General features: G+C 41.6%; 1 protein-coding gene across 1 annotated transcript in view; it reads right to left on the reverse strand.

The window, feature by feature from the left end:
* Window positions 1-24,748, reverse strand: part of EHHADH (enoyl-CoA hydratase and 3-hydroxyacyl CoA dehydrogenase) — a 91,114-nt gene that overhangs the window by 63,071 nt on the left and 3,295 nt on the right. The window lies entirely within an intron of this gene.

Genomic DNA, 24,748 nt, shown 5'->3' on the forward strand with positions numbered 1-24,748 from the left:
TTTTTTCACGTTTTATGCATGCCTGACACTGATGGCTCCACCTGGACCAGTCAACAGGTCCTGCGGCCCCACCCACAAGCAACTCAGTACAAGAGGATAGCTTCAACCGCCTATGATTTCATCTCCAACCCAACCAGTCAGCATTTTCCATACCCTAGCCCCTGCCCACCAAACTACCTTTGAAAAACCCCTAACCTACTAGCCTTCGATGAGATTGATTTGAGTAATAACTCCATGTCCCATGTGGCGTGGCCAGCATCACATCAATTAAACTCTTTCCTTACTGCAATGCGGTGGCCTTCCTGAATTGATTTTGTTTGTGCAGCAGGCAGGAAGAACCCATCCAGTGATTACTCTAACATCAACCAAATACTTATATAACATTGTTACTAGAGGAGGGTCTGGACTGCAAGTTGTCCAGGTTCTTGGCGTTTTGAACAAAGAATTGGACGAAACACACAAAGCAAGGGAAAAACAAAGCAACAGAAGCGAATATTTATTGAAAACGAAAAGACACTCCACACGGTGGGAGTGGGCCCAAGAAAGAGGCTCAAGGGACCTTGTTACAGAATTTTCTGGGGTTTCAATACCCTCTAGAGGTTTCCCATTGGTTATTGGGTGTACGCCCTATGTAAATGAAGAGGACGAAATGAAGTTACGAAGTCATTTACTCAGTGTACACCCTATGTAAATGAAGAGAATATTTCCTGTCATAGCTGAAGTGTTTCCATTTGATTTAGTTCTAGAAAGTCTTTAGGTTCCCTGCCTTCAGGCCCTATACTCCTGCCTTAACATCTTTTTTTTTTTTTTTAATTTTTATTTTTTGAGACAGAGTCTCGCCTGTCGACCAGGCCGGAATGCAGTGGCACTATCTCAGCTCACTGCAAGCCCGCCTCCCGGGTTCACGCCATTCTCCTGCCTCAGCCTCCCAAGTAGCTGGGACTACAAGCGCCCACCACCATGCCTGGCTAATTCTTTGTATTTTTGGTAGAGATGGCGTTTCACCGTGTTAGCCAGGATGGTCTTGATCTCCTGACCCTGTGATCCACCCGCCTCGGCCTCCCAAAGTGCTGGGATTACAGGCGTGAGCCACCGCACCCAGCCCACAACATCATTTTTATTTGTCTTACAATCACATGCAACTAGCAAAACTGTTATGGGTGGACGGTGTCCAGGTTCTTGGCGTTTTGACCAAAGAATTGAAAATGCAAAAACAAAGCAAGGAAAGAATGAAGTAGCAAAAGCAGAGATTTACTGAAAATGAAAGCACACTCCACAGGGTGGGAGCAGGCCTGAGCAAGTGGCTCAAGGGACCAGTTACAGAATTTTCTGGGATTTCAATACCCTCTATAGAGGTTTGCATTGGTTACCTGGTGTATGCCCTATGTAAATGAAGGATGATGGTTGGGTGCAGTGGCTCACACCTGTAATCCCAGCACTTTGGGAGGCCACTGTGGGCAGATCACAAGGTCAGGAGTTTGAGACCAGCCTGACCAACATGGTGAAACCCCGTCTCTAATAAAAATACAAAAATTAGCCCGGCGTGGTGGCACATGCCTGTAATCCCAGCTACTCAGGAGGCTGAGGCAGGAGAATCAGTTGAACCTGGGAGGCGGAGGTTGCAGTGAGCTGAGCTTGCACCACTGCACTCCAGCCTGGCAACAGGCGAGTCTCCATCTCAAAAAAAAAAAAAAAGAAAATGACAATTTAAATGTTTAAATGGCCCATCAGGTAGCCAAATGTACCTGAAGCTTTGATTGTAAACCAAACATTGGTTATAAACTATTTTAGCAATTTATAAGTCAGCAAACCAGTATATATTTAATCTGGATCATTTTATCTTTTCCATGATGAGTCATGGAATGCAGAAACTTTAATAACAAAAGCTTTAAGGACTCAGGAAGAACAAAGTGGCCATCTTGGTTTTCCATGAGTCCATGCTTAACACTGGACTTATGTCCTCTTGAATACTAGTTGTTTCTCCAATTTAGGTGCATAGCACTGATAACTAATGGGTTTTCATAGCTAAGTTGAATTAGACCATGGAGTTCAAATGACTTTAAATAGTGATAGTTAAAAACACTATTGACAAGGAGATTTGGTTATTTCTGTGGTCTACAATAACATAATAATTATGATTGATAGCATATACTCAGACATATTAGAATTTTAGAAATTCCATAAAATTTTGGAACATATATTAATATCATTCACTAATATATAACCTGAAGATGATTAAACATTATTTTTTATTTTCACAATGCTTCCCATGTAACTAAACATATCAAATAATCCTGTTTACCTCTCTTTTGGATGGTTCACGGGCCTGCTGTAGCATCTCAAAGTTTGAGGTCAGAAAAGACAATTTTGAAGCTGCAATTTGATTTTGGGAAGCTTGTTAAATGTTTATAAAAATTTACATTCTCATGCCTTCTCATTATATTTTACCATTCATTCAACCAGTTTGCACAAAGAGGGGCCAGAAGTCCAACTGGTAAGAAATTCTTACCCTTTTGCCGGCATGTCAGCTTTCTTGAGTTCTCTCTCCATGAGCAGCCCTAGTGACCCTGCTCAACTGTATGCAAACAAACACATTGCTATGAATTAAGAATATTCACAAACAAGTTACAAATTTTGAAGAAATTAGGCAGAGAGAGAGAAATATGACTCAAGTTCTATTTACAAAAGTATACTCAATACACTTAAAGTATCAAGAAGCCTAATATCCAAAAAGTTAGTTTAAGGTTAAAAAGCTTAGTGTGCTCCATCAATTCCTGTGAGCTCGACAAAGGTAGCCTAGGAATTCCAGATAAATGGAACAAATGATGACTTGGTAGAAATGCATAGAAAATAAAATAACTATTCACAGAACCAAATAAAAGCCTTCCACTAGAAACTAAAACAACAAACAAAAAAATGGTTTTCTATATATGCGACCACAAGCAAAGCCCGGAGGAGAATAAACAGCAAACAAATGAAAATTAGAAGCAAAAACAAACAGGAACCCCACCCTAAATTTTTCCTACTCAATCTACCCTGGAGGCTACAGTGTTACTCAGGGCCCCCAAACACCCATATAATGAATATTTTATTCCTTATACACCATTCAATATCCTTAAGTCCACCAATATCATCATACATCCTGTACAATCAAGAAATTCACTCTAGGCACATGACCAATAAGTACTCCAGTGCCAGCACTATCCACGCAAAACAGTAAACGGTGTGAAGCAATGCATGCATGTATGTGAAATTTAGCTCCATACTTAACCAGCTTCATGCTTAAGTATATTAAAAAATATACTTATATTTCTTATTTTACTTTAGGCAAGACTAAGAGCTCTAACTATGAAATGTTAATTAGCCAAATATCTCCAATTTTCTATCAGGTTTTAAGGAATATTTTATTATCTAAACTTTTTTTTTCACATTTCTCTCCCCTACTTACTGGTTCCTTACTACATTGTTTCATAAATAACCTTTTCTTTTTTTTTTTTTATTATACTTTAAGTTCTAGGGTACATGTGCACAATGTGCAGGTTTGTTACATAGGTATACATGTGCCATGTTGGTTTGCTGCATCCATCAACTCGTCATTTACATTAGGTATTTCTCCTAATGCTATCCCTCCCCCAGGCCACCACCCACCGACAGGCCCCATTGTGTGACGTTCCCCTCCCTGTGCCCATGTGTTCTCATTGTTCAACTCCCACCTATGAGTGAGAACTTGTGATAGTTTGCTCAGAATGATGGTTTCCAGCTTCATCCATGTCCCTGCAAAGGACATGAACTCATCCTTTCTTATGGCTGCATAGTATTCCATGGTGTATATGTGCCACATTTTCTTAATCCAGTCTATCATTGATGGACATGTGGGTTGGTTCCAAGTCTTTGCTATTGTGAATAGTGCTGCAATAAACATACGTGTGCATGTGTCTTTTTTATTATTATTATACTTTAAGTTCTAGGGTGCATGTGCACAACGTGCAGGTTTGATACGTAGGTATACATGTGCCATGTTGGTTTGCTGCACCCATCAACTCGTCATTTACATTAGGTATTTCTCCTAATGCTATCCCTCCCCCACCCCCTACCACCTGACAGGCCCTGGGGTGTGATGTTCCCCGCCCTGTGTCCAAGTGTTCTCATTGTTCAATTCCCACCTATGAGTGCGAACATGAGGTGTTTGGTTTTCTGTCCTTGTGAGAGTTTGCTGAGAATGATTGTTTCCAGCTTCATCCATGTCCCTGCAAAGGACATGAACTCATCCTTTTTTATGGCTGCATAGCATGCCATGGTGTATATGTGCCACATTTTCTTAATCCAATCTATCATTGATGGACATTTGGGTTGGTTCCAAGTCTCTGCTATTGTGAATAGTCCTGCAGTAAACATACGTGTGCATGTATCTTTATAGTAGCATAATTTATAATCCTTTGGGTATATACAGTAATGGGATTGCTGGGTAAAATGGTATTTCTAGTTCTAGATTCTTGAGGAATCACCACACTGTCTTCCACAATGGTTGACCTAATTTACACTGCCACCAACAGTGTAAAAGCATTCCTATTTCTCCATATCCTCTCCAGCATCTGTTGTTTCCTGACTTTTTAATGATCACCATTCTAACTGGTGTGAGATGGGATCTCATTGTGGTTTTGATTTGCATTTCTCTGATGACCAGTAATGATGAGCATTTTTTCATATGTCTGTTGGCTGCATAAATGTCTTCTTTTGAGAAGTGTCTGTTCCTATCCTTTGCCCACTTTTTGATGCCGTTTTTTTCTTGTAAGTTTGTTTATTTGTAGATTCTGGATATTAGCCCTTTGTCAGATGGGTAGATTGAAAAGATTTTTTCCCATTCTATAGGTTGCCTGTTCACTCTGATGATAGTTTCTTTTGCTGTGCAGAAGCTCTTTAGTTTAATTAGATCCCATTTGTCTATTTTGGCTTTTGTTGCCATTGCTTTTGGTGTTTTAGTCATGAAGTCTTTGCCCATGCCTATGTCCTTAATGGTATTGCCTCAGTTTTCTTCTAGGGTTTTTATGGTGTTAGGTCTTACATTTAAGTCTTTAATCCATCTTGAGTTAATTTTTGTATACCATGTAAGGAAGGGATCCAGTTTCAGCTTTCTACATATGGCTAGCCAGTTTTCCCAGCATAATTTACTTACTAGGAGATCCTTTCCCCATTGCTTGTTTTTGTGAGGTTTGTCAAAGATCAGATGGTTGTAGATGTGTGGTGTTATTTCTGAGGCCTCTGTTCTGTTCCATTGGTCTATATATCTGTTTTGGTACCAGTACCATGCTGTTTTGGTTACTGTAGCCTTGTAGTATAGTTTGAAGTCAGGTAGTGTGATGCCTCCAGCTTTGTTCTTTTTGCTTAGGATTGTCTTTTAGATAACTTCTGAATTAGACAAAATTATTCTTTTTCTCATAAACAACACAACTTTTTCAGGCACATTTTGTATACAGAATTATGTGTTAACTAGAATTCTTATCCTTAGTAACCTAAAACTTTAATGAAATCCTAAAAAGCAAGAAATCCTGAACTATCAGATATGGGCATTTACAGATAAGAACAATTATACAATTATACATATTTCCCCATATCACAAACCATTCTTAATTGGAAATGACCCAGATATTCAAAGAACATCCAAAATAATGTTAAGATTTTAATTTACATAAAAAGTTTCCCTAAAACATTTATTCCATTCACTGCACTCAGTTCATTCCCCTTTTTGTTTTTTTTTTTTGAGACAGAGTCTCACTCTGTTGCCCAGGCTGGAGTGCAGTTGTATGGCCTTGGCTCACTGCTACCTCCACCTCCCAGGTTTGAGCAATTCTCCTGCCTCAGCCTCCTGAGTAGCTGGCGTTACACATGCCTAGCCATCATGCCTGGCTAATTTTTGTATCTTTAGTAGAGACAAGGTTTCACTATGGCTGGTCTCAAACACCTGACCTCAAGTGATCCACCCACCTAGGCCTCCTAAATTGCTGGGATTACAGGTGTGAGCCACTGTGCCTGGCTAATTCTTTTACTTTTTTAACAGTTTATCTAGATTACTTCTGCAAACTGAGGTATTAGACATTATCATTTAAAGTTAGTTGTTTCCTTGTTAACCATGTTTTTAATAGCCAGTAAACATCAGGTGCTCACCTAAACCTAAGTAAGAGCCTCAAAGTTAAATACATTGGTATTTTTACCAGTAACTCAGAAGATTTAGCAAATAATATTAAATTACTCTCATTTGTCAAAAAAAAAAAAAAGGCACTCAAACCAAGATCATTTTGTTTTGGCTGGGTTATAGTTTTATAACCTTCTATGCCAAACACTGACATCTCAAAGTATCTAGCAAAGACAAACATAAAATCCAGACCAACATGTATGTTGACAATTCTGAAGGCATACCTATTATAACCTTCTATGCCAAACACTGACATCTCAAAGTATCTAGCAAAGACAAACATAAAATCCAGACCAACATGTATGCTGACAATTCTGAAGGCATACCTATTTTTATTTTATCAATAATTTTAAAACAAACTTGTTTAGTAAATTATACTTAAGTCACATGAATTTGAAATTGCTTAGATTTATTTACTTAATATATGAGTGCTCTTTTACTTATGTCAACTTGGTAGACATCATATAACAATAAGTGTACATACAAATAACCACATCTAGACATGTATACACACACATACACACAAAGATCCAATAGCTTGGAATGCTAGCCATGAGATAGCAATACAGGCTTGCCAGTTTTATTTTGTTTGCCCCAATAGGTAATACAATGCTGTGAACCACAATTTCAGGTAAAGCAGTTTTCACGGCAGTTTGATATTTAAAGGCCAAACCTCCCCAGATTCCAAAGAACACTGGGGCCGAACAGCACCAAAGAGAACCTCACATACTAACCAGTCCTGACCCTGCTTAGAACAGCAGCCCAAAAGCCTGGATACATGCAACTCCATTCCACTTTTCCATTCAACAGCGAACTCCAGATTCCAAACAATATTGGGGCCAAACAGTATTGCAACTGCCAGAGAAAATTCTAAGCAGGGCTTAGTACTAGGCCTCAGAACCTCTGCCGAGGGTGTTTGCTTTGGAGAGGCTGAGGTCCAGAGGATCCCCCGGGGCACCCCCTTTGGGGTCCAATCTGAGTGTCAGACATCTCTGACCTTATGTGGGCACAGGTGCTGCTTTGCATGTTTTCCTTCCAGAGGCAATGCCCTACTCTGAGCTTTCCTTTGGTTCATGGGTATAATCCCCGACTTTTAGCATCCTTATAATTTGATAAGTCTGCGCTTTCCCATGCTTCCCGTTCCACTAGAGTGATAGCCATGAACTGTAATGATAGAACTGGAGGCTGGGTGAGTTTCTCTTGTCCTCAGCTGAGTAGGGTAAGGGAAGAATTTAGCATAAGAAAAGAAGGGTTGGCCAGGTGCGGTGGCTCACGCCTGTAATCCCAGCACTTTGGGAAGCCGAGGCGGGTGGATCATGAGGTCAGGAGTTCGAAACCAGCCTGGCCAACGTGGTGAAACCCCATCTCTACTAAAAATGCAAAAATTAGCCAGGCGTGGTGGAACACGCTTGTAGTCCCAACTATTCAGGAGGCTGAGGCAGGAGAATCACTTTAACCTGGAAGGTGGAGTTTGCAGTGAGCCAAGATCACGCCACTGCACTCCAGCCTGAGTGACAGAACGAGAATTTGTCTCAAAAACAAAAAAAAAGAGGGTTTAAGTCACCTGAAACACATGCGAGTTCACCCTGAGTTGCACCACACATAGTTAGCTATAATTTAAAGGGAATTATTTATAATAGTCTTTTAAGATTGGTCCCCTATATTAAAACAAGATTTTCCTAAGGTATTGATTTGCTCTTACTGAAATTAGAAAAAATTTTACTTTTCAATTTTTTAATCTATTTCCTTTATTTATATTATTTATTTTTTTAGAGACAGAATCTCGCTGTGTTGCCCAGGCTGGAGTGCAGTGGCACAGTCTCGGCTCACTGCAGCCTCCGCCTCCCAGGTTCAAGCAATTCTGCTGCCTCAGCCTCCCAAAATACTGGGATTACAGGCGTGAGCCACCACACCTGTAATTAAAATTAAAATTAAAATTTTTTAATTAAAAAAATTTTTTTATTTATTTATTTTGAGATGGAGTCTCACTCTTGTTGCCCAGGCTGGAGTGCAGTGGCATGATCTCAGCTCACTGCAACCTCCACCTCCCAGGTTCAAGCGATTCTCCTGCCTCAGCCTACCGAGTAACTGGGATTACAGGCATGCACCATCACGCCTGGCTAAATTTTGTACTTTTAGTAGAGACGAGGTTTTACCATGTTGGTCAGGCTGGTCTTAAACTCCTGGCCTCAAGTGATCCCCCCGCCTTAGCCTGCTGAAGTGGGATTACAGGCGTGAGCCACTGTGCCTGGCCTATTTTTTTTTTTTTTTTTAATGGAGTTTTGCTCTTGTTGCCCAGGCTGGAGTGCAATGGTGCGATCTCGGCTCACCACAACCTCCACCTCCCAGGTTCAAGCGATTCTCCTGCCTCAGCCTCCCGAGTAGCTGGGATTACAGGCATACGCCACTACGCCCGGCTCATTTTGTATTTTTATTAAAGATGGGGTTTCTCCATGTTGGTCAGGCTGATCTCGAACTCTCGACCTCAGGTGATCTGCCTGCCTCGACCTCCCAAAGCGCTGGGATTACAGGTGTGAGCCACTGCGCCCGGCCTGCCTATTTCTTTTAAAAACTCAGAATCACATCTCAGAAGTTCAACTTTTGCCAAGTTTTGCTGCTGTCAGCTTTTTCTCTGCTTGAGAAGGCCTGAGATGATCTTTCCTTCAGCTTTTTTGCCAGCTCCTGTAACTTTCTTTTATTTCCTCTAATTCTAACTATTATGGCCTGATGCTAAAATGTTTTATCTTGAAGGTCTAGAAAAGCAATGTTTTCCTGTAGCGTAACTTGATTCTGTACTTTTGGCTTTTCTTGATATGCCAAAATTTTCAATGTAATCAGAAAACTTTTCTTTTCTCTTTTTTTTTTTTTTGAGACAGAGTCTCGCTCTGTCGCCCAGGCTGGAGTGCAGTGGCGTGATCTCGGCTCACTGCAAGCTCTGCCTCCTGGGTTCATGCCATTCTCCTGTCTCAGCCTCCTGAGTAGCTGGGACTATAGGTGCCCGCCACCACGCCCAGCTAAGTTTTTGTATTTTTAGTAGAGACGGGTTTTCACCATGTTAGCCAGGATGGTCTCGATCTCCTGACCTTGTGATCCGCCAGCCTTGGCCTCCCAAAGTGCTGGGATTACAGGTGTGAGCCACCACATCCGTCAGAAAACTTTTCATACTATTCCTTAGAGTCATGTATTCCCCTGCTATCCTCATAACCTTGAACACACTCTTTGTGTGTCTGATTAAATTCAAGCACTTTTATCAAGTTTGACTTCCAGGTTATCTAAATGGGCTTCCCATAAGTAGAAGCAGTCATGCTGCAATAGGTTTTTCTTTATCTTTTTGGTAACTGGCTTAAGAAATAAGATTTTATCATTCCTATGCTGTCTTTATTAGGTTTTTCATTGCTAAAACAAACAAACAAACAAAAAACAAAACAGGCCCAGCACAGTGGCTCATGCCTGTAATCCCAACACTTTGGGAGACCGAGGCGGGCAGATCACCTGAGGTTGGGAGTTCGAGACCAGCCTGACCAACATGGAGAAACCCTGTCTCTTACTAAAAATACAAAAGTAGCCGGGCATGGTGGTGCATGCCTGTAATCCCAGCTACTTGGGAGCTGAGGCAGGAGAATCGCTTGAACCTGGTGAGAGAGGACTAGCTAGATTTCCTAGGCTGACTAAGAATTCCTAAGCCTAGCTGGGGAAGGCGACGGCACCCACCGTTAAACACGGGGCTTGTAACTCAGCTCACACCTGACCAATCAGGTAGTAAAGAGGGCTCACTAAAATACAAATTAGGCTAAAAGCAGGAGGTAAAGAAATAGTCAAATCATGTATCACCCGAGAGCACACAGGGAGGGCCAATGATCAGGATATAAACCCCCAGCATTCGAGCTGGTAGGGGCAACCCCCTTTGGGTCCCCTCTCACTGTTTGGGAGCTCTATTTTCACTCTATTAAATCTTGCAACTGCACACTCTTCTGGTCCGTGTTTGTTCCGGCTCGAGCTGAGCTTTCTCTCGCCATCCACCACTGCTGAGTGCCGCCGTCGCAGACCCGCTGTTGACTCCCACCCCTCCGGATCCGGCAGGGTGTCGGCTGAGCTCCTGATCCACCCAGCAAGGCGCCCATTGCTGCTCCCGATCAGGCTAAAGTCATTGTTCCTGCATGGCTAAGTGCCCAGGTTCGTCCTAATTGAGCTGAACACTAGTTGCTGGGCTCCATGGTTCTCTTCCATGACCCATGGCTTCCAATAGAGCTATAACACTCACCGCATGGCCCAAGGTTCTATTCCTTGTTATCCATGAGGAAAAGAACCCCAAGTCAGAGAACAAAAGTCTTGCTGCCATCTTGGGAGCGGCCGCCACCATCTTGGGAGTTCTAAGAACAAAGACTCACCCTGTAACACTGGGAGGCGGAGGTTGCGGTGAGCCAAGATCGTGCCATTGCACTCAGGCCTGGGCAACGAGAGCGAAACTCCGTCTTAAAAAACAAAAAACCATCTGATATTTAAAAGGGTTAAGGTTTTTACATCCATTTAACTTTCTGTATTGCCTTTGAGGTTTTTTAATTATCACTTATCACTCTTGGTTAAATGTATGACTTATTTTACAATAACCTGTGATTCTGTTTTAATCAAATGTTTTGAGCCTGTTTACATCTTAAACAAATGTCCTCAAAATCAACATCCTAAATTAAGTCTCTCAGTCTTATTACCGGGGCTTATTGAGGCTATAAAAATTAATCACTGCAAGGCTGTAGAGTCTTTCTACAGCTTCTAGTCAGACCATGAACTCCAGTATCACCACCTCAAGCCTGATAATTACATATGCTGGAAGAAAACCAGTTAAAGGACTCCTTCTTGTCCCCTTAAAAGGGTCCTTATCAGGTGTTATTAATTAATCCTTGTGCTAAGTTACAGGGCTTTGACTCCTGGGTATACATATCTCATCTGAAGAAGACATTGAGTCCTGCCAGTATCTCACACCAAACCCAAGTTAACCAAAGCCTTGTCTTTAGATCTGGGCAAAAGTGGCAAAGTAAACTGCTTTTTTTTTTTTTTTTTTTTAAGACGGAATCTCCCTTGCTCTGTTGCCCAGGCTGGAGTGCAATGGCTCAATCTCGACTCACTGCAACCTCCGCCTCCCAGGTTCAAGCAATTCTCATGCCTCAGCCTCCCAAGTAGCTGAGATTACAGGTGCTTGCCAGCATGCCCAGCTAATTTTTGCATTTTTAGTACAGATGGGGTTTCACCATGTTGGCCAGGCTGGTCTCCAACTCCTGACCTCAGGTGATCTGCCCACCTCAGCCTCACAAAGTGCTGGGATTATAGGCGTGAGCCACCTCGCCCAGCCATAAACTGCTTTTGTGAGACACAGGGACAGACCTGTATTCAAAACATTAAAATTCATTTAATAATTTTGCCTTTATCTGAAATTATATAATGTTTTCTCTGCCTTGATACTAAATAATTTAAATGTTTGGCTACCTATGGGCTTCCTTTCCTATCATTCTTTAGAATTAGGCAAGGCCTATGACCTTTTGTTTAAAACGTTGCTAATTTTTAAATATTTTGTTTTACCTACAGAATTTAAAACTATTAAATCCCTCCAGGCGGCCCAGGGACTATCACATGAGATTGTTAGGGCTGGTCCTGAGGGATAAAATTAATTCAGACCCTCCTAATCGAGGCCAGGTGCACAGATGCCTATGCAGCTGAAAAAAAAAAAAATGCTTGTGCCTTGTATAGCTAATTGCTAAAGCCAAGATTACAATAGATCAATGCATAGAATTTATAGAAAAGTCAATTTTATGACCTTTGTTTTTGGCTCGTAGGTTGCTTAAAAGGGGTTTTAAGGGTTGATGAATGCCTGTCCATCTCCATTCCCATCTGGCCTGTAATGTTTAATTGGCTATAAATCTTTTGACTCTAAGTCCCTTGCCACAGGGTTCCCACTGAAGGACATGATGGACCCGAGGCAGGTGGCAAGTCACCCCAGCATCAATATGGGACAAAATAAAAGCTTGGCTATTGATACTGCCTCTTTCATACCTTGACAAAAAAAGGAAATATATGAACAAAAATAAAACCCTAAGCCCCCCAACAGAATGAACACCCCTCTTGGCCAAAAAGAATTAAAAAAAAAAAAAAACCTGAAAAACTAGTTCAGCCCATGAAGGAAATGGGGGGTTGGACACACCTCGCTATACTCCCCCCACCACCCCTTGGAATTCAGGCACAACTGACCAGCCTTAATATTAAAATAGAGCTTATAAGACTGACAGATTCTTCATGGCAATAAAATATCAAATTATAAACAGAATCTAAGATTATGCCAAGGAAGGCTTAATTCTCCACCCCAAGGTAAACAGTCATATGTTACTTCCGTGTTTGTTCAATATACATGCATCAGGACCATTTTCATAAATATTCGTAGCTTCCCTGTTCAACCAGGAGACTTAGTCTTATTAAAAACTTGGAGACAAGGATTCCCCGAAGATCAATTTTAACCAAAATGGAAGGGCCCCTATCAGGTGTTGCTAAGCACTTCAACTGTTGTTAAATTTGAGGGAGTCACTAGCTGGGTATACTTGCCAAAGATTAAACCTGTTTCTTATAAGGCCCCACAGGCACCTGGGAAAGACACCGTGACCTACACTTGTGAACCCCTAGGACACCTAAAGCTGTTGTTTTGCAAATAAACACATAAGTAACAGCCTTAGTCCCTCCTACAGGTACTCAGCCATCTTAACAACTCCTATCCCATACAGATTTGCACCCCCAATGGATATCTATGGCTATGTGGTCACCCATTCAATCAGCCTATAAATAACTTGTGTTTCATTTGGGATCATAAAACACATGGTTACCAGGGTATTGATAATGTTTGGTTTCTGGATCAATGTACAATAGGACAAGCAGAGCCCCCTAACATACAATTATATAACGTCACTCACCTGAGCGCTACGTGGGCAACTGGACTTATATTGGCTAGGGTTGGAGCTCGTTGGCCCCATGGGGCAACTTCTCATTAAAAGTGCCCTCCCAAGTCTCACTTGGTTTTTGCCCTTCCTAGGACCTTTGATGGCTATCTTGTTATTACTAATCTTTGGCCCTTGCTTGTTTAACATCTTGGTGAAATTTGTGTCATCTAGATTATAATAATCCCATATAAAGATGATGCTGGCACAAGGCTTCTAACCTGTCCTATCTTCTGAGTTGGGAAATAAAGACATCTTGCCTTTAGGCCTCTTAGATCAGGCATCCAGATATTTTTACTCCTCCTTTACTAGGCAGGGCTATGCTCATAAAATCAGCAGGAAGAAGTTACAGAAGAATGACTTTTGTCCTTCATCTCTCCTTAAGATTAAGGGTTCTCTGATAAGCAAAGGGAGGATTATGTTAGGGAAATAGAAGCATGGGAGACCCAGGGTAACACCATTTTAAAATCAACTCCATCTTAAAACTAGCAAGGCACATCCCTTGCCAGTGATGACCAGCAGTCATAAGATGTTTAAGGCTAAGGAAACAGCTTAATAATGCCTGCAAGGACCAGTTCCCAAAACAGTGGGTCACAAGACCCCACTGATAAAGACAGGAGACAGTAAACAACAGGTCACATGACCACACTGATAAGACAGGAGACTGTAAAGAAACCAGCCTAAACCAGCTAGAAGCAAGATGGCAGAAAAGCAACCTTCAGTACTCATTATATGCTAATTATAATGCATTCACATACTAACAAACACTCCCACTAGTGTCATGATAGTTTACAAATGCCATGGCAACATCCAGAAGTTACCCTGTATGGTCTGGATGGGGGAGAAACCCCCAGTTCCAGGAGCTCCCAGAAAACTCATGAGTAATCCACCCCTTGCATAGCATATAATCAAATAGCTATAAAATAGCCAGCTAGCATCTCCCTCAATGCTACTCTGCATATGGGGTACCCTGCTCTGCTTATGGAGCAGCCACTCTTTTATTCCTTTACTTTTTAATAAACTTGTTTTCACTTTACTCTGTCGGCTTGCTCTTTTTTTATTTATTTATATTTTTAAGACGGCATCTCCCTCTTTTGCCTAGGCTGGAGTGCAGTGGCGCCCTCTCGGCTCACTGCAACCTCTGCCGCCTGGGTTCAAGCAATTCTTCTGCCTCAGCCTCCCGAGTAGTTGGGGTTACAGGCACGCGCCACCATGCCTGGCTAATTTTTGTATTTTTAGTAGAGATGGGGTTTCGCCATGCTGGCCAGGCTGGTCTCGAACTCCTGACTTTCAGATGATGCACCCGCCTCAGCCTCCCAAAGTGTTGGGATTACAGGCGTGAGCCACTGCTCCCAGCCTGTTGGCTTGCTCTTGAATTCTTTCTTGTGTGAAGCCAAGAACCCAATTGGCCTCGTGAGCTGAACCTAAATTTGGGGGTTTGCCTGCAACACTACTACTGTAACTGGGTCACTTGAGATTTTCAGCACCCCAGCATTTTTTAGTGACTGAAATAATGAGAATTCTGATCAGGACCTTGCTTGCTTGCTCATGTTAACCACTCGCTTTTTACCCAATATCCGTTTTTCCCACAATATAACTATAAACTTCTGATGTGCTGTTTCTTTGTCAAGTGGGAGGAGATAACTTCAGGGTCACAAAAGGTGTTTGCCGAAGGAATGAATGCATTGAAAGCTATTGCAACCAGCTGCTGACGCCCAGAGCTCTGGTTGTTCAAGGTGTTATGTGGGACTGAAGAAACAGACTTTTCACCTTGATTCCCTAAAACTCTCCCTCCTTTATTCTCTAGCCACATAAAAATTCCCTGCTTTTTCTTTTTGTTAACATGGATTTGAGACATCTTGCTTTCCTACCTTGTTGCTTTGGCCAAATAGAACAAACCTTCCTCTATCTCCAAACTGCTGTGTGTCAGTGTTTGGCATCAATTGCGCATCGGGTACAAGAGCCTGAATTTGGGCTTCTACTAGAAAAGTACTGACTGCCTTGAAGCCCTGGTAACAGTAGCAGTTGAGACCCCATTCAATTCAGCAAGGACAACTGCCTCAATGGTCAATGACAATGTCTCGATGACAGCCAATCATAAACAGTCCTAAGCACATGCTTCCGTGTGTTGACAATCAACAACAGCCTCATCACAGCAATCACCTTCTTACAGGTGAGATATCAATCTCTAACACCTCTGCAAATTCGCTGATCCCTGAACTCCACTGTGCTCTAAAACTCTATGTAAGATCAACAGCTTGTTCTGCTTGGAGAGACTGTGCATAGCCAGCACAGTTTTCCCTTACTATAGCAAGCAATAAATTCAGTCATCTTGCTTCAGATATTGGTCTTTAGAGGAACAACCCTGCCAGGGTGTTCTAGCAACTTTGAACATCTCCACAAAGGCTAAGTAGGCAAGGCTTCACAGCTCTGAATAGCCTGAAATTCCTCCTGGAGCAAGGCGAGATAATGAGCATGGTGCGGAGCCACTTTGAGGCAGGCTCTCCTCTGTCTGGTAGGAGTCTGTCACAGGCCATTTCTCATTTATCCTCCTAGTTTCAACTGAATGCAGAACTTTCTGCCTTGTGCCCCCACCTAAGGGTTCGGCTGCAAGCTTCTGTGAAGATCTATAAAAATGCTTCGCAGTAGTTTAGGGTTGGCTCTTAACAGGGCAGGGACTAGGGTGAGGCCAGAAAGACATCTAGTGGACAAAACTGGGCGGCACAGTAACAGGGCTGTGCAATGCTGATCCTGCCCTGCTCCTCAACAACAGAGCAACTCACCATTCCTGACATCTGTCATCTGGTTCCTCTGTTTGGTGTCATGCTGTGAGACTAGGGATACAGGGAGCTGACACCATGCTGACTTTCTTTTCCAGTAAATACTAAACTGTCTAAATCCATCTGGGCTTCTTACTTGCTGAGTCTATGGAAGACAAGCCAATTTAGCAGCTGCTACCATGCTACTGCTTATAGACTGCTTGACCACTTGACAGTCTCCTTATCATTGTTATGATCTGATATATTCTTAAATTATCTCCTCATTTAATTTGTTTCAGTAATTGCTACTTAACAGGATGCTGGTCCTCTTGGCTAATGCACTTCCACACCATTTTCATGTTAGTGCTTTTGCTTGTTAAATGCGTTGGTTGGGCTTGTTGTCATTATGTCGCATTATATCCCTAATTCACAAAAGCAGATCAGTTCATCAGAAGTGGTTCATTAAAGCTTAAAACAAAGATAAAAGAATGGAAACACTATAATTTAGCATAATGCCCAGAAGGCAAACGGTGAGCTGGATTTCAATGCAAATGCCGAGCTTTGCCTGCTAGAACATGCAAATCTATTGTCATAGGAAGAACAGAAATGGCTATCTAAACCCAGCTTTCCCTGCAATGGTGATCTATTAGCCCTGGAACCCAGGGTGCTGCATGTGAAATTTCATTCAATAGTGACATGAAGCCATCACAACTGACTTCTCTGGTAAACCAATCAGGTTCTTCTGGAACAAACAAAATAATGCTTTCCAGTCTGGGTGATTAAAGACTGTTAAGGAAGCAAGAAATAAATTTGAGTCTGTTTGTTAACAAATTTTACCCTGCCCTAAATGGGCACTGGGTACAATCTTCCAGGGTGAAGTTGGCTGACATTCAAGGAAAAAAGCAACTCACATAAATGTTTGAAATGAGAGATAGGATGGCCGGGCGTGGTGGCTCACCCCTGTAATCCCAGCACTTTGGGATGCTGAGGCAGGCGGATCACCTGAGGTCAGGAGTTCGAGACCAGCCTGGCCAACATGGTGAAACCCTGTCTCTACTAAAAATACAAAATTAGCCGGGCGTGGTACCACACGCCTGTAGTCCCAGCTACTCGGGAGGCTGAGGCAGAATCGCTTGGACCCAGGAGGTGGTGGTTGCGGTGAGCCAAGATCACGCCACTGCACTCCAGCCTGGGCAACAGAGTGAGACTCCATCTCAAAAAAAAAAAAAAAAAAAAAAAAAGAGAGATAGGATGAAAATAACTTCTTCACAATACCAATGTGAAAGTTGTCAATCTCAAGATGGAGTCACTCATGTCAAACCCAAACAAAAAAAGAGTCAGGTTAGAAAGGGAAAGCCCTCCTGCACACATGCCTATGATAAGAACTATAACAAAGACTCTGAAAGTCTCTTATGCTCTTATGCAGATATGCCTGTAACAAGAACTTTTGCCAAAGACTTTCTAACCTACATCCTGCTTCATGAATCACAGGACAGCTAGCCAAATGCGCAAGAATGCTTGCCTGGCACACTGTCTCCACTAATGAACTGACATCATCTTCTGTGATAAGCCTCTGTAACCAATGCTCTCTTTGTTTCAAAACAAATTATGTGGACTTCTTTTGCCTTTAAAAGTTTTCCCTTACCTCAACCTCCTCAAATATGCCCACAGTTTACTATGGCCCCAGTGTTCTGGATTGCAGTTCTTCTGCTTATTCCCAATTAAACTCAATATTTTTAGAGAGTCTCTCTGCTGGTTTCTTAGGTTGACACAAAGAATATCAGTAATGATGATTTATATAATTTCAAGTGGCTTGTTCAAGTGTCAAGTGTTGAGCCTTGGAGATATACATATATTCATTATATTAATGTTTAATAGAAGCCGTCAGGATTCCTAAAGAAAACCCAATTGTGGCAAAAATGACTCAATCGCATGTTATCTTCATCAGGTGAAATTAGTCAGAGATCAATGATGTATTATTGAGCATATTTAAAGTTCACAGCCATATGCTGCAACCAAATCTGAGCTGAACACAGCCAAAAATTGATCTGAGAATGCATTCACTGCTATTTCTCGTGTTTCAACTTCTCAGCTTTTCAGTGAGCCTGGCTTATCGCTTTAGGTTTGCAGGTAGTTTTTCATTACATATGTCATCTCTGTCAGCTTCTGAACTGAAAATCATACAAGAAATGTCCCTTTTCAACACCATAAGCACCTTTTATGACATCTCGGCATTCTCCAACATCCAATTTCATTTCGTGTTGAAAATGCAATTAGGCTATCGTTCGCAGGTCTCTCTCCCAATTTCCCACCGTATATCATTCTTTTCAGAGAATATTTCATTTGCCAATGATCATCCCTTTCAGCTTTTCTGACAAACTGACCCTAGTAAGAAAAAGGCTACATACATATATATTGGAGATATGCCCCAGGTAACTTGCGTTGTGTATTCTTTCTAATACAGGAATGCTTTACCACCATTCCTGGCAAAAGATAAAAGATTACTCATCCCCCTGAATGCTTCCAGTGATGGGGAGCACAGTACTCTTCATGGTAGAGTTCTGTTTACTTAAAAAAAAAAATAGTCCCTATTCTATTCCCTGTGACCTTCCCCTACATGATTCTACTTTTGTTCTCAAGAATTATATATTAAATCTCTCTTTAATAGAATGGTCTTTCATCAGATATTTAAAGATACTAACAAGTCTGCCCTAAGCTGTTCCTCTTAGGGGCTTTCTCAGGGACTACCATGTCTCATATGGTAAGGTATTTCTAGCTGCTACGGTGGTTGTTCAGAATACTCTTTGAATTCGTCAATGACTCTTTTTTTAAAAAATTTTTTATTATACTTTAAGTTTTAGGGTACATGTGCACTACGTGCAGGTTTGTTACATATGTATACATGTGCCATGCTGGTGTGCTGCACCCATTAACTCGTCATTTAACATTAGGTAGATCTCCTAATGCGATCCCTCCCCCCTCCCCCACCCCACAACAGGCCCCAGTGTGTCATGTTCCCCTTCTTGTGTCCATGTGTTCTCATTGTTCAATTCCCACCTATGAGTGAGAACATGCGGTGTTTGGTTTTTTGTCCTTGCGATAGTTTGCTGAGAATGATGGTTTCCAGCTTCATCCATGTCCCTACAAAGGACATGAACTCATAATTTTTTATGGCTGCACAGTATTCCATGGTGTATATGTGCCACATTTTCTTAATCCAGTCTATCATTGTTGGACATTTGGGTTGGTTCCAAGTCTTTGCTATTGTGAATAGTGCCTCAATAAACATACGTGTGCATGTGTCTTTATAGCAGCATGTTTTATAATCCTTTGGTTATATACCCAGTAATGGGATGGCTGGGTCAAATGGTATTTCTAGATCTAGATCCCTGAGGAATCGCCACACTGACCTCCACAATGGTTGAACTAGTTTACAGTCCCACCAACAGTGTAAAAGTGTTCCTATTTCTCCACATCCTCTCCAGCACCTGTTGTTTCCTGACTTCTTAATGATCACCATTCTAACTGGTGTGAGATGGTATCTCACTGTGGTTTTGATTTGCATTTCTCTGATGGCCAGTGATAATGAACATTTTTTCATGTGTCTTTTGGCTGCATAAATGTCTTCCTTTGAGAAGTGTCTGTTCATATCCTTCGCCGAGCATCCATTCCCTGTATTCTGTACCTCTCATCAATTGGGCCATATTCGTGTTTCCTTAACTCATGTTTGCTCTCTTTTAAAACTATAAAGACAGGGTTTTTCCCCCCTTTTAAACTTCCAGCAAAGTGTTTTTTTGTTTGTTTGTTTGTTTTTTGTTTTTGAGACAGAGTCTCGCTCTGTTGCCCAGGCTGGAGTGCAGTGGCATGATCTTGGCTCACTGCAACCACTGCTTCCCAGGTTCAAGCAATTCTCATGCCTCAGCCTCCTGAGTAGCTGGGATTACAGGCATGCACCACCATGCCTGGCTAATTTTTGTATTTTTAGTAGAGGCGGGATTTCACCATGTTGGCCAGGCTGGTCTCAAACCCCTGACCTCAAGTGATCTGCCCACCTTGGCCTCCCAAAATGCTGGGATTACAGGCATGAGCCAACGCACCTGGCGTGTTTTTTTTTTTTTCTTAAAAGGGATAATTAATTTTTTATTGAGGTATAACTCATATACCATACAATTCACCCTTTTTATTTTTGAGACAGGGTCTTCTAGGCTCGAGTACAGTGATGCACATGGCTCACTGCAGCCTCAACCTTCTCGGCTCAAGTGATCCTCCCACCTCAGCCTCCTGAGCAGCTGGGACTACAGGTGTGTGCCACCACATCTGGCTAAATTGTGTATTTTTTTTGTAGAGACAGGGTTTTGCCATGTTGCCCAGGCTGGTGGCAAACAATTCACTCTTTTAAAGTATAAAACTGAGTGGTTTTTAGTATATTCACAAGGTCGTGTGACCATCACCACTCTCTAATTTCAGAACATTTTAATGACTTCAAAAAGAAATCCTTTATCCATTAACAGTCCCTTACCATTCCTCTTTCTCTCTATTCTTGGCAACCACCAATCTACTCTAATAGACACACTAACCTGTTTCTATGGGTTTGCCTTTTCTAGATTTTTCAAATACAGGGAATCATATGACATGTGGCCTTTGGTGTCTGGCTTCTTTCACTTAGAATAATGTTTTCAAGTTTCATCCATGTTGTAGCATGTATCAATACTTCATTTCTTTTCATGGCCGAATATTTCATTGCAAAAATAAACTGTATTTTGTTTATTCATTCACAAGTTGATAGATATCTGGGTTATTTCTACTTTTTGGCTACTAGTATATGAATATGTATATGAAATTTTTCATGAACTATTCATTTCATATACAAATTTTTGCATAAATTCTCTTGAGTATATATCTAGGAGTCGAATTGCTAGGTCATAGGGTAACTCTGCTTAACTTACTGAGGAATTACCAAACTGCTTTCTTGCTTTCTTCATTTTTTTTTTTTTTTTTTTTTTTTTTTTTGAGATGGAGTCTTGCTCTGTCGTCCAGGCTGGAGTGTGGTGGTGCGATCTTGGGTCACTGCAAGCTCCGTCTCTCAGGTTCACGTGATTTTCCTGCATCAGCCTCCCAAGTACCTGGGATTATAGGTGCATGCCTCCATGCCTGGCTAATTTTTGTTTTTTTTTTTTTTTTGTATTTTTAGTAGAGACAGGGTTTGATCATGTTAGCCAGGCTGGTCTCGAACTCCTGGCCTCAAGTAATCCGCCCGCCTCAGCCTCCCAAAGTGCTGGGATTACAGGCGTGAGGCACCATGCCCAGCCCCAAACTGCTTTCTAAAGTGGCTATGCCATTTGACATTCACACTAGCAATGCATGAGGTTTCCAATGTCTCCATAACTTTGCCAACACTTGTCAGTTTTTTAAAAATTCTAAAGTATTTGTTCTTAGATATATCTTTCTTTGTTACCAAGCATGGTCTTCTCCCTTTTGTGAGAATACATATTTAGAATTTGTCTGGCTTATGGAAAGCACTCAATAAAAATATTCATATTGTTAGCCATTATTAGTGTTATGTACCTTTAAGAGGAATCAAATTGAGTTGCCTTTTCTCTAATATTATGTTTCCATCTGCTTTGAGTAGCAAATAGAATACACCTAATATATGATGCATTGTTGAGTTCAAGGCAAAACAGGTTGATATAACTCAAATGTTCCAGCAATTGTTATTTCTTTCCAGGTTTCCCTAACAAAGTGCCTTGATTTTAAGCCTGGGGATTGAGCCATTGTGGAGCCGGTATGCCGCCCCTACATGGGGGATGAGGCTTCTGATGTTGACACTGGCCAGGGCCTTTGCAAACAAGCCAGGCCAAAAAGGTTCAACAGTTACAGCAGGTGCTTTAATGAGGGCATTGATCTTCTCCTCTGTGATGGTCACCTCATCAGCATGCAGGGTGAGGGTCGAGTAGATGCAGTGGAGCTTGGAGATGAAGACAGAGGCCGTGGTGTGGGTAATGCAGGGCTGTCTCTGCCAGGCGCGGTGTTAGTCACTGAGTGAAGTGGGCCTCACCCCAATGCAGCTTTAATTTCTTCATGACAGAGCACCTTGGCGACAGATGAGAAAAGGGAGCAATTTCTTAAGACAACAATAAAGTTTGCCACATCAATGGATTCTTCCTTTCATGAAACACTCCTCTGTATTAGGCAATGCTGTTTGGTAGCATTTTATCCACAGGAGAATTTCTTTCAAAATTGGAGTCAATCCTCCCGAACCCTGCCGCTGCCTTGCCAACTAAGTTTATGTAATATTCCAAATCATTTGTTGTCATTTCAACAGTGTTCACATCTTCACCAGAAGTAGATTTCATCTCAAGAAACCACTTTCGTTGCTCATTCATAAGAAGCAACTCCTCATTCCCTCACATTTTATCATGAGATTGCAACAATTCAGTCCCATCTTAAGGCTCCACTTTTAATTCTAGTTCTCTTCCTATTTCTACCACATTTGCACTTTCTTCCTACACTGAAGTCTTGAACCCCTCAAGTTATCCATGTGGGTTAGAATCAACTTCTTCCAAACTTCCAAACTCTTATTAATGTTGATATTTTTACCTACTCAAGCATTATACATTAAATTTATCTTTAATAGAATGGTCTTTCATCAAATATTTAAAGATACTAACAAGTCTGCCCTAAGCTGTTCCTCTTAGGGGCTTTCTCAGGGACTATCATTTCTCATATGGTAAGGTATTTCTAGTTGCTATGTTGTTTGTTCAGAATACTCTTCAAATTTGTCAAATATTCTCATTAGTCACAAATGTTCTTAATGGCATCTAGAATGGTAAATCCTTTCCAGAAAGTTTTCAATTTACTTTGCCCAGATCCATCAGAGGAATCACTATCTATTGACAGCTATAGCTTATGACATGTATTTCTACTTCTTTTTTTTTTTTGACGGAGTCTCGCTGTGTTGCCCAGGCTGGAGTGCAATGGCACGATCTCGGCTCACTGCAACCTGCACCTCCTGGGTTCAAGCAATTCTTCTGCCTCAGCCTCCCGAGTAGCTGGGATTACAGGCATGCGCCACCATGCCCAGCTAATTTTTGTATTTTTAGTAGAGATGGGGTTTCACCATGTTGGCCAGGCTGGTCTTGAACTCCTGACCTCAGGTGATCTGCCCACCTCGGTCTCCCAAAGTGCTGGGATTACAGGCATGAACCACCATACCTGGCTGAAATGTATTTCTTAAATAATGAGACTTGAGATTTGAAATTGCTCCTTGATCCATGGGCTGCAGAATGGAAGCTGTGTTAGCAGGCATGAAAATAACATTCATCTCCTTGTATACCTCCATCAGAGCTTTTGGATAACAGATGCATTGTCAATGAGCTGCCATATTTTGAAGGAATTTTTTTTTTTTTTTTTTTGAGACCGAATCTCGCTCTGTCACCCAGGCTGGAGTGCAGTGGCGCAGTCTCAGCTCACTGCCAGCTCCGCCTCCCAGATTCACACCATTCTCCTGACTCAGCCTCCCGAGTAGCTGGGACCACAGGTGCCCGCTACCACACCTGGCTAATTTTTTTGTATTTTTAGTAGAGATGGGTTTCACCATGTTAGCCAGGATGGTCTCGATTTCCTGACCTCGTGATCCACCCGCCTTGGCCTCCCAAAGTGCTGGGATTACAGGCGTGAGCCACCGCGCCCGGCCGGAATTTTATTTTTTAAAGCAGCAGATCTCACCAGTGGGCTTAAGATATTCAGTAAATCATGCTGTAAACAGATGTGCTATCATCCAAGCTTTTTTGTTCCACTTATAAAGCACAGGCAGAGTAGATTTAACGTAATTCTTAAGGACCCTAGGATTTTCAGAATGGCAAATGAGCACTGGCTTCAAGTTAAAGTTACCAGTTGCATTAGACCCTAACGAGAATCAGCAGGTCCTTTGGAGCTTTGAAGCCAGACACTGACTTCTCCTCTTTAGCTATGAAAGTCCTAAATGGCATCTTCTTAAAATAGAAGGCTGTTTTATTGAAAATCTGTTGTTGTTTAATGTGGCCACCTTCATCAATAATCTTAGCTGGATCTTCTGGATAACTTGCTGCAGCTTCTTCATCAGTACTTGCTGCTTGACCTTGCACTTTTATGTTATAGAGAAGGCTTCTTTCCTTAAACCTCATGAATTAACTTCTGCTGGCTTCCAACTTTTCTTCTGAAGCTTCTTCACCTCTCTTAGCCTTCACAGAATTGAAGAGAGTTAGGGCCTTGCTCTGGATTATGCTTTGGCTTAAGGGAATGTTGTGGCTGGTTTGATCTTCTATCCAGATCAATAGAACTTTCTCTATATCATCAATAAAGCTGTTTTGCTTTCTTATCATTCGTGTGTTCACTTAAGTAGCACTTTTAATTTCCTTCACATTTACAACTTGACTAACTATATGGCACAAGAGGCCTAATTTTTGGCCCATCTTGGCTATCTATATGTCTTCCTCACTAAGCTTTACCATTTCTAGCTTTTGGTTTAAAGTGAGAGACATGTGACTCTTCACTTCAACACTTAGAGGCCATTGTAGGATTATTAATTTGTCTAATTTCAATATTGTTTTGTTTCAGAATAGGGAGGCCCTAGGAGAGGGACAGAGATGGGGGAAAGGCCCATTGATGAAATAAAACATGCACAATATTTATCAATTAAATTTGCTGTCTTAATGGCATGGTTGATGGTGCCCCAAAACAATTACAATAGTAACACTAAAGATCACTGATCACAGATCACTGTAACAGACATAATAATAATGAAAAGTTTGAAATACTGCAAGAATTATCAAAACGTGACAGAGATATGC

The sequence above is a fragment of the Pan paniscus genome, chromosome 2 (genome assembly GCF_029289425.2).
Source record: "Pan paniscus chromosome 2, NHGRI_mPanPan1-v2.0_pri, whole genome shotgun sequence".
Taxonomy (NCBI): Eukaryota; Metazoa; Chordata; class Mammalia; order Primates; family Hominidae; genus Pan; species Pan paniscus.